Source organism: Hipposideros armiger, unplaced genomic scaffold (genome assembly GCF_001890085.2).
Source record: "Hipposideros armiger isolate ML-2016 unplaced genomic scaffold, ASM189008v1 scaffold_155, whole genome shotgun sequence".
In the NCBI taxonomy this organism is placed as follows: domain Eukaryota; kingdom Metazoa; phylum Chordata; class Mammalia; order Chiroptera; family Hipposideridae; genus Hipposideros; species Hipposideros armiger.
In genome coordinates, this window is record NW_017731505.1 from 2,531,515 (window position 1) to 2,541,231 (window position 9,717).

Consider the following 9,717-nt stretch of genomic DNA (forward strand, 5'->3'; position numbering starts at 1 on the left):
GGAATGAACTATGCTCGCAAACCAAGGTATTACTGTGTGTGTGTATGTAATATATGCTAATCTCTTTCAGTTATTTAATAGCTATGTTTTAATAAATGAATGTTTCATTAAACTCATTGAAAAACTGAACTGTCCTTGGTGAAATCAAGAACAGACTTGTATCTCTTTAGCAGAACAAACAGCACTTTACCTTTACAATACTTTTGGACAGAGACAAACTTACTGATAAAAACTCATCAGCATGCTTGGAAACGCATGAGCTTAGATCCTCTGTGGAACCATCTCTCCGCCGTAGCGCACTAGGCAGGGTGTCAGGGTCGATGCACTGGCAGAGGGCAAAGGAAGAAAAGGGACTGCCAGCAAAAACACAACTCGGATTGGCATGTATCCTAGTGCTGCACCAGCTTCCTTCCTCCATCCTCCCTCCCCGCCAATAACCCTGACTCTTACGTTCCTTCTTTTGCTCTTGTGAGAGCTCCTGGACACACTCAACATGTAGCCAGAAGCTTTGCCAGTTGATGTTTACAGAAGCCCATGGAATGGTTCTGCGTCTGGACAACTAAACAGAAGGGCAGGCTGGGGGTGCAGTGGTGTGAGGAGCTGCAGGACAACTGGGGTCCAAGAGATGGTTACTTCTGGGCTGCAGAGAAGGGTCCCCAGTAGAATACTTGATTCTAGCAAATCCTAGAAAAGGCACCAAATGACTAATAGGATCCTAATTGGACTGAGGTTTGATAACAAATAATGCTGCCACTGTAAATCAAACAACTTTTATGTTTTCTCAGAGGACTAGAATTCCCCTGATATGTGTAGGTTTAAACCCCTAAAAGATGGAACCAGAAGCACCTCTTCTTAGAACACAAACAGGAGTGGCCATTTTTCAGCTCGGTGAACATAAAACTACTCACGTCCACTCATCTCATGCATTCCAGAGTCTTTTGTGCTGTGCGGTCCAAATTATATTTCATGTCAACCTCTTATACCAAACTCTGAATTTTATTTATTATGCTGAAAATATGTATAAGACTTCTTTATGGATTTTGTATACCATTCAGCCTGAAAACAACCCTCACTTGTTCCAATTTCAGCAATTCCCTACCCCTCTTTCACCCTAATCTTGGTTGGATGAATCAACTCTGACATGCTTGAGATAAGATCAAACATAAATTGGCTGATTGGGTCCCTTGCTTGTGCTTCACTAAAACAGCAAAAACTATTCCACCTTTTCAAAGGTCAGAGATTCTCTGATCACAAAGCAGAAAGATCATCATAAATTCATTATTTGACGATGTTATCGAGAAATGCATGTTTCTGGGTTCATTTAAGCACAATTTAAATATTAAAGGGGAAAAGGGAAGTAAGAAAAGGAAAAAAAGGGGACATCTATCACTTGCACAAAAAAATGCAACGCATAGAAATTCCAAAAGAAATGTTCAAAATGTCCAGAAAAGACAGAATTGTTCTATTCACATATGTATGTATCATTTCTAAAATAGTATTTGATGCTGTATCTTCTTGCTGTTCTCTCTCAGATCAAAATCTGATGGTTTAAGAAAATGTGTGCTTTTATTCTTAAGACTCCTTCCCGGGACTTTGTAAATTGGTCGGACTTTAAATATTAGTGGCAAAGGAAAGAGGCCTTTCTCATTTTTCTCCTCTGGAACATATCACAAAGCAGAGAGACCCCTACAGTTGTTTCTGGACATTTCATACTTGCAAGCACGACGGAGATAAAAAGAAGTAAGGAAAAATCAGTGTCTTTAAGTTTCAAGGAATTACCATTAAATGAAATTTAAACCAATATGAAAGTGCAGCTTAGAAGGATTGGTATTAATCTTTACCTTTCTTGGGCTTAAATGACATGCTAATTAGATCAATTTTATCAGAGCTAGGGTGCCCTTCCATCATTAAATAATAAGAGGTCTGTCACTACTCACAAACTACGTTTGTATATGAGTGAACATAGAAATTTCTATCATCAAAGGCTTAACTAGACATGCAGGACTCATAAAGGGAGGAAATATGTGCCATAAATATTAGAATTTTTAAACTTGAAACAAATTTGAGTTATGAATTTCCAGCTCTGGGGCAGGAACATGAGAAATGGGGTGTCTGAGTGATTCTCCTGCACGACACGCAAAGCATTGTTTTGCGTCATTGTAACCCAGCACCGGGGTAGTGAGCAGAGTCAAAACTGAGGCATTGTGTTTCTGCAAAGAAATTTAACCATAAGAGACACTGTATGTTAAACACATCATCCTTCAAGCTCTCCTAATATAATACATCAGACAAAATACATCAATTAAAATAATGTAACAAAACACGGTAGAAAGTAGGAAAGAGAAAATTGCTTGTGGTACTTCAAAGGTACCACATGTACCCCGAATTCCCCAGAGGATTTCCTGTATGGTAAAAATGCAACGTGAGCAAACATGCTTTCCAGCTGCAGAGTCCAAATGCAGAGGCTGGTGAAGAGGGCTCAGGTTCTAGCTCTTCAAATGAAACACCAGGTGTTTACCTCAAGGACTGCCCGGAAGAGACAAGTACAATTGGATGCCTAGAAATGAGACTAAAGGAGCTTAAATGTGAAGTAAAAAGCATCCGTCCAGAATTGACTGGAGGCCCCAGCACAGGGGGATCCAAGTTCGCCGTGATGTCCAGCTCGGCATGAGAAAAGTTCCTCCAGAACGCTGGCCCCAATCCACGCCCAGGGAAAACACAGCCCCTCTCACCCCGACCCTGCACCTCCAAAACCGACTCATATGCATACTTGAGAAAAAAGGGAACTCTAAGTCACATTTGATGCTGCTGACATTTTCTTCCACAGAAGAGACTTTTCTCAGTGTGCTATTAATTTAAAGGGCATCCGGCCAAGCCACTTATAAAGGTGCAGCCTCCAAGGAAAAACGAAGAAAAGGGATTCACTCTTTTGAACTTTTCTATTAAGGAAATGGTTTCTATTTGCTTGCAAAGTTGGGGGATTGGAGTCTTTAAATATACTGCCCTGCCTGGTTTTTGAGCGTATCGGAGAGAATGTGCTAAAAAGCATACAAATGTTGGGCCTGATTAAAGTTGTGGGGATGACAAGGTTCTGGAAATAAGAACTACAAAAACTGTGACTTTCCACACGCTGGCCATGAATACTGGAGTAATTTCATCAAGTGATGAAAGGCTATGGAGATACAACCAAAGCAGCAAGGGGGAGACCTGAGCGCTTAGTTTTACAAGTGGGATAATTAATTTAGGGTTAGGATCAATGTCAACTTGGGCTGATAGGTGGGGTGGAAATGAACCCTTATTGTTTTCACAAGCACATTAATTGACCAAGTCATTGTGAATCCAGTTGCTGCATTACACACTGCAATGTTCTAATAAATTCACACTTGAAGCCATTGATTTATTCCAAATGAAAAACTGGCTTTTCTTTTGAGCAGTGAAGACGGTCAGGATCATAATTCAGATAATTCAACCTTCAACACGGGATGTGACAGTGGACATGCCGATGGAACTTTCAGAGAGCGAGAATAGTCGTTAGGTTCAAAACTCAAATGTCTAACAGTTTCCAACTTCTTCCTTTCTTCCTTCTGTCTTTTTGTCTCCTTTATGTTTCATTGGGGCTCATTTTCCAAACTTTATTATAGATTGTTATTTTGGTAGTTTTTTTACATTTGAAATTTTTTTGTCCACCCCAGCCTGATTGTGAAAATCATTCTCATGATATTTAAAAGCCATTGCTTGAGCTCTTATCCACTGCTTCCTGCCCTAGAGCTCCCTATTGTGCTAAAGGACATTTGTATTTCTGATTCCCCCAATAGATTATAATGCACTAAAGGATAGGGGCAGTTTTGTAGTCATCTCTGAGCCCCAGTGTTGGATATAATGCTTGCCGTATATTAGAACCTCAACAAAGTTTTTCCAACAAATTTTCAAATAAAAATTTCAAAGATTTTTGCAGGAACGAAGAAAGGATGCACCAACATATAATTCAGTGTTAAGTGGTACACTTTGGAACCTAATCTTTTTACAATTTAGTTTCTCTTAGTCAAAAATTCTAAAACATTTTTAAAATATTGTCTACCAAAAGAATAGATTCTCTATATTCTAGTAAAAGAAACTGAGGTGTTATTATCAGTTTCTAATCCATAGCAGCATGTTTGAAAAGTAAAAAATTCAGCAAACCTCCATGGCCTGGGTAGAGACAGGGGAGTGCCTTGCTGGGAATGACTTGAAAATATGTAAATGAAATCTCCTAACCAACCACTTTTTTCACAGGTGACTGCTGAAGATGTATAAAAAGAGGAAGTTAAATATGTGAAACGGAGGGGCAAGGAAACCCAGATCTGTGCCCCGAAGGGGAACTGGACACAGAAGAGCAAAGGATTGCACCACCTGAGCACTAAAGGCCCATGTGGCCTCCTCTTCATGTTGTCTGCATGCCCTTTGCCTACTGATGCTTATTGCTCAAGAAATTCCAAGGGCTTGGGGAGTCAAGAGCCAGCGACTGTGAAAGAAGACCAAATATATATGAGAGAGATATTTTGGTCATCTCAATGACCAAATACATATTTCTTATAAATCGCAATATTGCATATGCACAGAACAGTTCCCACCACAAAGAATTCTCTGGCCCCGATGTCAACAGTGCTGAGGTTGCAAAATCTTGGTCTAAAGAACAAGTTAGAACTCAGACATGGGAGAAATTTAAATATGGTTTTAGAGTGACATGCAAAGTTGGGCCATTAATTACCAGGCAGGTATTGGTCAGGGTTCAGGCAGAAAACAGAAGGGCAACTGAAATGCTGAAACTTGAGGAGGTCTGAATGAGGGCAATGCTTCCAGTGATCTGGCCATGCCCCCTTGGATTTCTGCACCATGTTTTATGCACACCAGCTCCCCAAGTCTTTCTACTCAGATGTAGTATCCATCTCTCTTTGTCTAAAAACCACTGGAACCTGCTTGGCCTGCAGAAAGGAGGGTGGGGAGCATGGGGAATAGACAGCACCTTGGGGCAGCCCTTCACCAACTCATGGGGACAGGAATAGACGGCTCCCAGGTCCCTTGCTCTGAGTTTAACGCCTCCGAGGTGTGGGGGGCTCCAGAGCTCCCCTCCATGGGGCTTGGCTGAATCCCACACCCTCCTGGTCTCCCCCAGCCCAGACCCAAGTTCCCTCTGCCTTAGGATGAGTTTTTCCTCAAAATGACCTTCACATGGCTCCACCTCTGGGGAACCTAACCAAAGACAGAGATGACTTCCAAGGGTGGACAGGGTCTAGAGAAGTCTCCAAAGCCAGTGCAGTGTTCCCTATTCCCCACCCTGACCACCACCCCAGCAGAGGTTCTGGAAAAGGTGATGAGAAAGCAGCTTGATGGATTCTGCAGAGGGCTCTCTGGCTGTAGGGAAAAGAGTCAGCGCTGAGCTGGAGCAGCCCAGCCACAGGTGACAAACAGGAGGAGCTGCAAGCTTTAGGGGTCATCAGGAAACCACACTCTGAAGGCCAAGGGGCTCCCAACCAACCCAGCAGCCCCAGGTAGAGAGGAGGGCTGAATGCAGGCTCAGCCCCAGCTGTCATGTGCGAGGAAGATAGTCACACACAGGACAGCAGAACTGAAGTATGGGAAGAAACCAGCATCCCCCACTTGTCTGGGGGCTTCCAGGGGCAGAGACCATGGTTTTTATTCTTTGTATGCTACAGCACCCACCACAGGGTCTAACTATGGCAAATGCCCAGTAGATGTACGTTGAATGAACTAATTATCAGGGACCAACTCAGAAGTAGCTGATGTGGCACACATACTCTAGGGTGGCCCCCATGATCCCCACCTCCCGGTGCTCACATTCTGTGTGACCCCCTCTGGTTGAGTATAGGCAGAACCTGTGACTTACATCTAAGTAACAGAAAGGTTAGATTTAATATGGCAAATGTGACAGGATATACGCGATTACATGTATGTAATTCTGTAATTGGAGGGCCCACTGTGCTGGAGTCTCCCTCTCTCTTCTTGCTGGCTTTGAAGGGGCAAGTTACCATGTTGAGAGCTGCTTGTGGAGAGGGTCAACTGCCAGGGAAAAATTGGGGCCTTGGTCTGACACCCTGCCAGGAACCAAATGCTGTCACACGCCCTAATTGCAAAGTATACTACAAAGCTATAGTAATCAAAACAGTATGGTACTGGCACAAAAACAAACACATAGATCAATGGAACAGAACAGAGAACCCAGAAATTAACCCATGCCTACATGGTCAATTAATCTATGACAAAAGAAGCCGGAATACACAATGGGGAAAAGACAGTCTCTTAAATGCTGTTAGGAAAACTAGACAGATAAATGCAAAAAAATAAAACTGGACCACTTTCTTATACCAGTCACAAAAATAAACTCAAAATAGATTAAAGACTTAAATGTAAGACCTGAAACCATAAAACTCCTAGAAGAAAACACAGGCAGCAAACTCTTCAACATCACTCTTAGCAATATTTTTATGGATATGTCTCCTTAGGCAGGGGAAATAAAAGCAAAAACAAACAAGTGAGACTACATCAAACTAAAAAGCTTTTGCACAGCAAAGGAAACCATTCACTAAACAAAAAGGCAACCCACTGAATGGGAGAAGGTATTTGCAACTGATATATCCAGTAAGGGGTTAATATCCAAAATATATAAAGAACTCATACAACTCAACATCAAAAACACAAACAGTCCAATTTAAAAATGGGCAGAGGACCTGAACAGACATTTCTCCAAAGAGGACATACAGATGGCCAACAGACACATGAAAAGATGAGCAACATTTTTAATCTTTTATATATTTAGCTTTCCAAAACTCTGCTGAAATCCTGGAGGAGAATCATAAGAGATGAAGGCCAAGGTTGCTGACTTTACTACAAGAATTTTATTCAGAGTCCCATTTTAAAATATGCTTAAAATGACAAGTTTTAAAATAGGACAAACATTGAGAAAATTCCATCTTCTGCTGAGCTGTTTTAGGCTCGACCTTTGGACTCACAACATGTAATCCTTCTGTGCCCAAAGCTAGTATTGGACAGTCCCCCCCCACACACACACACCGCAGAAAGAAAGAAAGAAAGAAAGAAAGAAAGAAAGAAAGAAAGAAAGAAAGAGAAAAAGAAAAAGAAAATTTGGGGTTCTCTAAGATTGGACAGCATTTCAAATTTCCTTAATGGGGGTCATTACACACTTTTAAGACTTGAATAGCCCCCACTGCCTCCTGGTTGGCTGTTTAAAAACACAAAGGGTTGGCAGAGTTTAGGTGAATTGCTCACATTTGGGGTTTTTATGTATAATTTTTAGACATATGAAAGACAAAATAAGGTGCAAAACCCCTTTCATAAAAGGCCCCATCTGCTGCAAGGAAAATATTGTTATCATGTGTGAAAATTCAACTACATGGTTAAGGGGAAAATCAGAGCATAATCTAAAAGTAAAAAAGATCACATGTTTCCTTAAATTCCATCTCTTACTCTGTCTCCTCTAGTTCATTCCAGTATAAGATATACATAGCAGACCTTCAGCTCTGTGCAACTGTGGCACCAAATACAGCATTTGTTTTTAATCATGGAAGACTTGATTTTCATTCATTTAAAGCCAAGGGTAACCACGAACTTATGCGGGAGTTCAGAGTGAGGCTAGAGATGCTCTAGGCCCGCCCCCTAGAGAATCTGATTGGTCTGAGCTTTGGGCTCAGAGTGAATTGCTTTCACCTGCCCAGTGTCTGCTGGTTGACGCTGACTCATGCTGCCAGCGAGCTCTGGGAGGGCGCTGAAGCCAGCTAATGGGGCGCCTGAGCTATGACATCTTGGAGGCCTCTGCTCACTTGATGTTTCCAGTGCTAAAAGGTCTCTGCCTCACTGTTGGATTAACTCTTTTGACCCTCCCTGAGACGAGGTGGAGCAATGACTTATGGCCAGCAGGATTTGAAAAGACAAACACTGACTTACAAATCGCCAAGTTAAGAGATTTGTCAGAGTTCGCAAATGCAGTTTGAATTTACGGTCATCTTCAAAGTATTATTAACGTTGAAGAGCTGTATCCATCTCAATAAAATGCTAAGAGTCTAGAGAGATGTTCTAGGCAGGCTTTTATCTTAGGACAAAGAAAAAATGTAGCATGAAAGGATACCACCATTTATCTAATTATTCAAAACAGGTAGGCATTCATCCCCAGCCTTCCATACCCCATGAGACCAAAATTCTGTCGATTCAACAACTTTTCTTTTTTATTGTGTTTAAGTACTGAGTAAACACACAAAAAATCTGTATGCTATATATGTGATTTAAGTCATTATAAAATGTATCCCTGTGTTTGCATTACTGAATGAATTCAAGAAAATGAACATTGCTATTTTGTTCCCTATGTGCCCCACCCCAAACCCACCCCCTTTCCCAAGGTTTCTCAGTCTCAGCACTACTGCTGTCTGGGACTGGATAATTGTTTGCTGTGGGGGCTGTTCTGTGCATTGTAGAAAGTTCATCAGTATCCCTGGCTTCTACCCACTAGAATGCCAATAGCACTTCTCAGACAAGAAAACCAAAAATGTCTCTAGATATTGCCAATTGTCTCCTAGGAACCAGAATCACCTGTAGTTGAGAACCACTGCTCTAGAGGTAATTCTTATCCTGAATTTTGTGTTTATTGTTTCTTGCTTATAGTTTTTATTACCTAGAGTTACACAAATATTATTTAGTTTTGCTAAATACTTTTTAAAATTGCTTAATATTTAAGAAGTTTAAAATTCTTTTTTAATTAAAGTTTACTGGAGTGACAATTGTTAGCAAAGTTACATAGATTTAAGACGTACAATTCTATAATATATCATCTATATATCACATTGTGTGTTCACCACCCAGAGTCAGTTCTCTTTCCATCACCATAATTCTTATAAATCTAATTGTTAAGAAAAATATATACAAAACTTACACTTAAGGCAAAAGGATGCATTGAATCTATTGATCAATCGGTAGACAACTGATAATTTTATAATACTGAGCTTGGTGGCAATTTAAAATATGTTCAAAAACCCTTCGACATTCCCTTCAAAAAACAGAAACTATTTCTCCTCCCCTTGAATGTAGGCTTGACTTGGTGACTTGTTTCCAATAAATAGGAAAAAGCAGAAGTGATAGTATGACTTCAGAGACTCTTTTGGACCTCTCACTCAGGGGTAAGCCAACTTTCAGGTTGCCATATGGAAAGCCACATGTGGTGAGGAACTGATGCCTCCTGCCATGTAAGTGAGCTTGGAAGTGGATACTCTAGCCCAGTCAAGCTCTCAGATCACTACATTCCCAGCTGACATATTGATTGCAACCTCACAAAAGACCCTGAGCCAGACCACATAGCTAAGCTGCTCTTGACCACCTAACCTATAGAAACTTGAGATAATAATTTGTTGTTTTGACAAAAAGAATAAAATACCTAGAAATAACCTTAACAAAGGATATGAAGGACCTATACACTGAAAACTGTAAGACATTATTAAAAGAAATTGAAGAAGACACAAAGAAATGGAGAGATATTCTATGTTCATGGATTGAAAGAATCAACATAGTTAAAATGGCCATATTACCCAAAGAAATACACAGATTTAATGCAAGCCCCATAAAAATCCCAATGGCATTTTTAAAAAGAAACAGAACAATAACAACAACAAAAAAATCAGATTTGTATGGACTCACAAAAGAGCCTGAGAAAGAAGA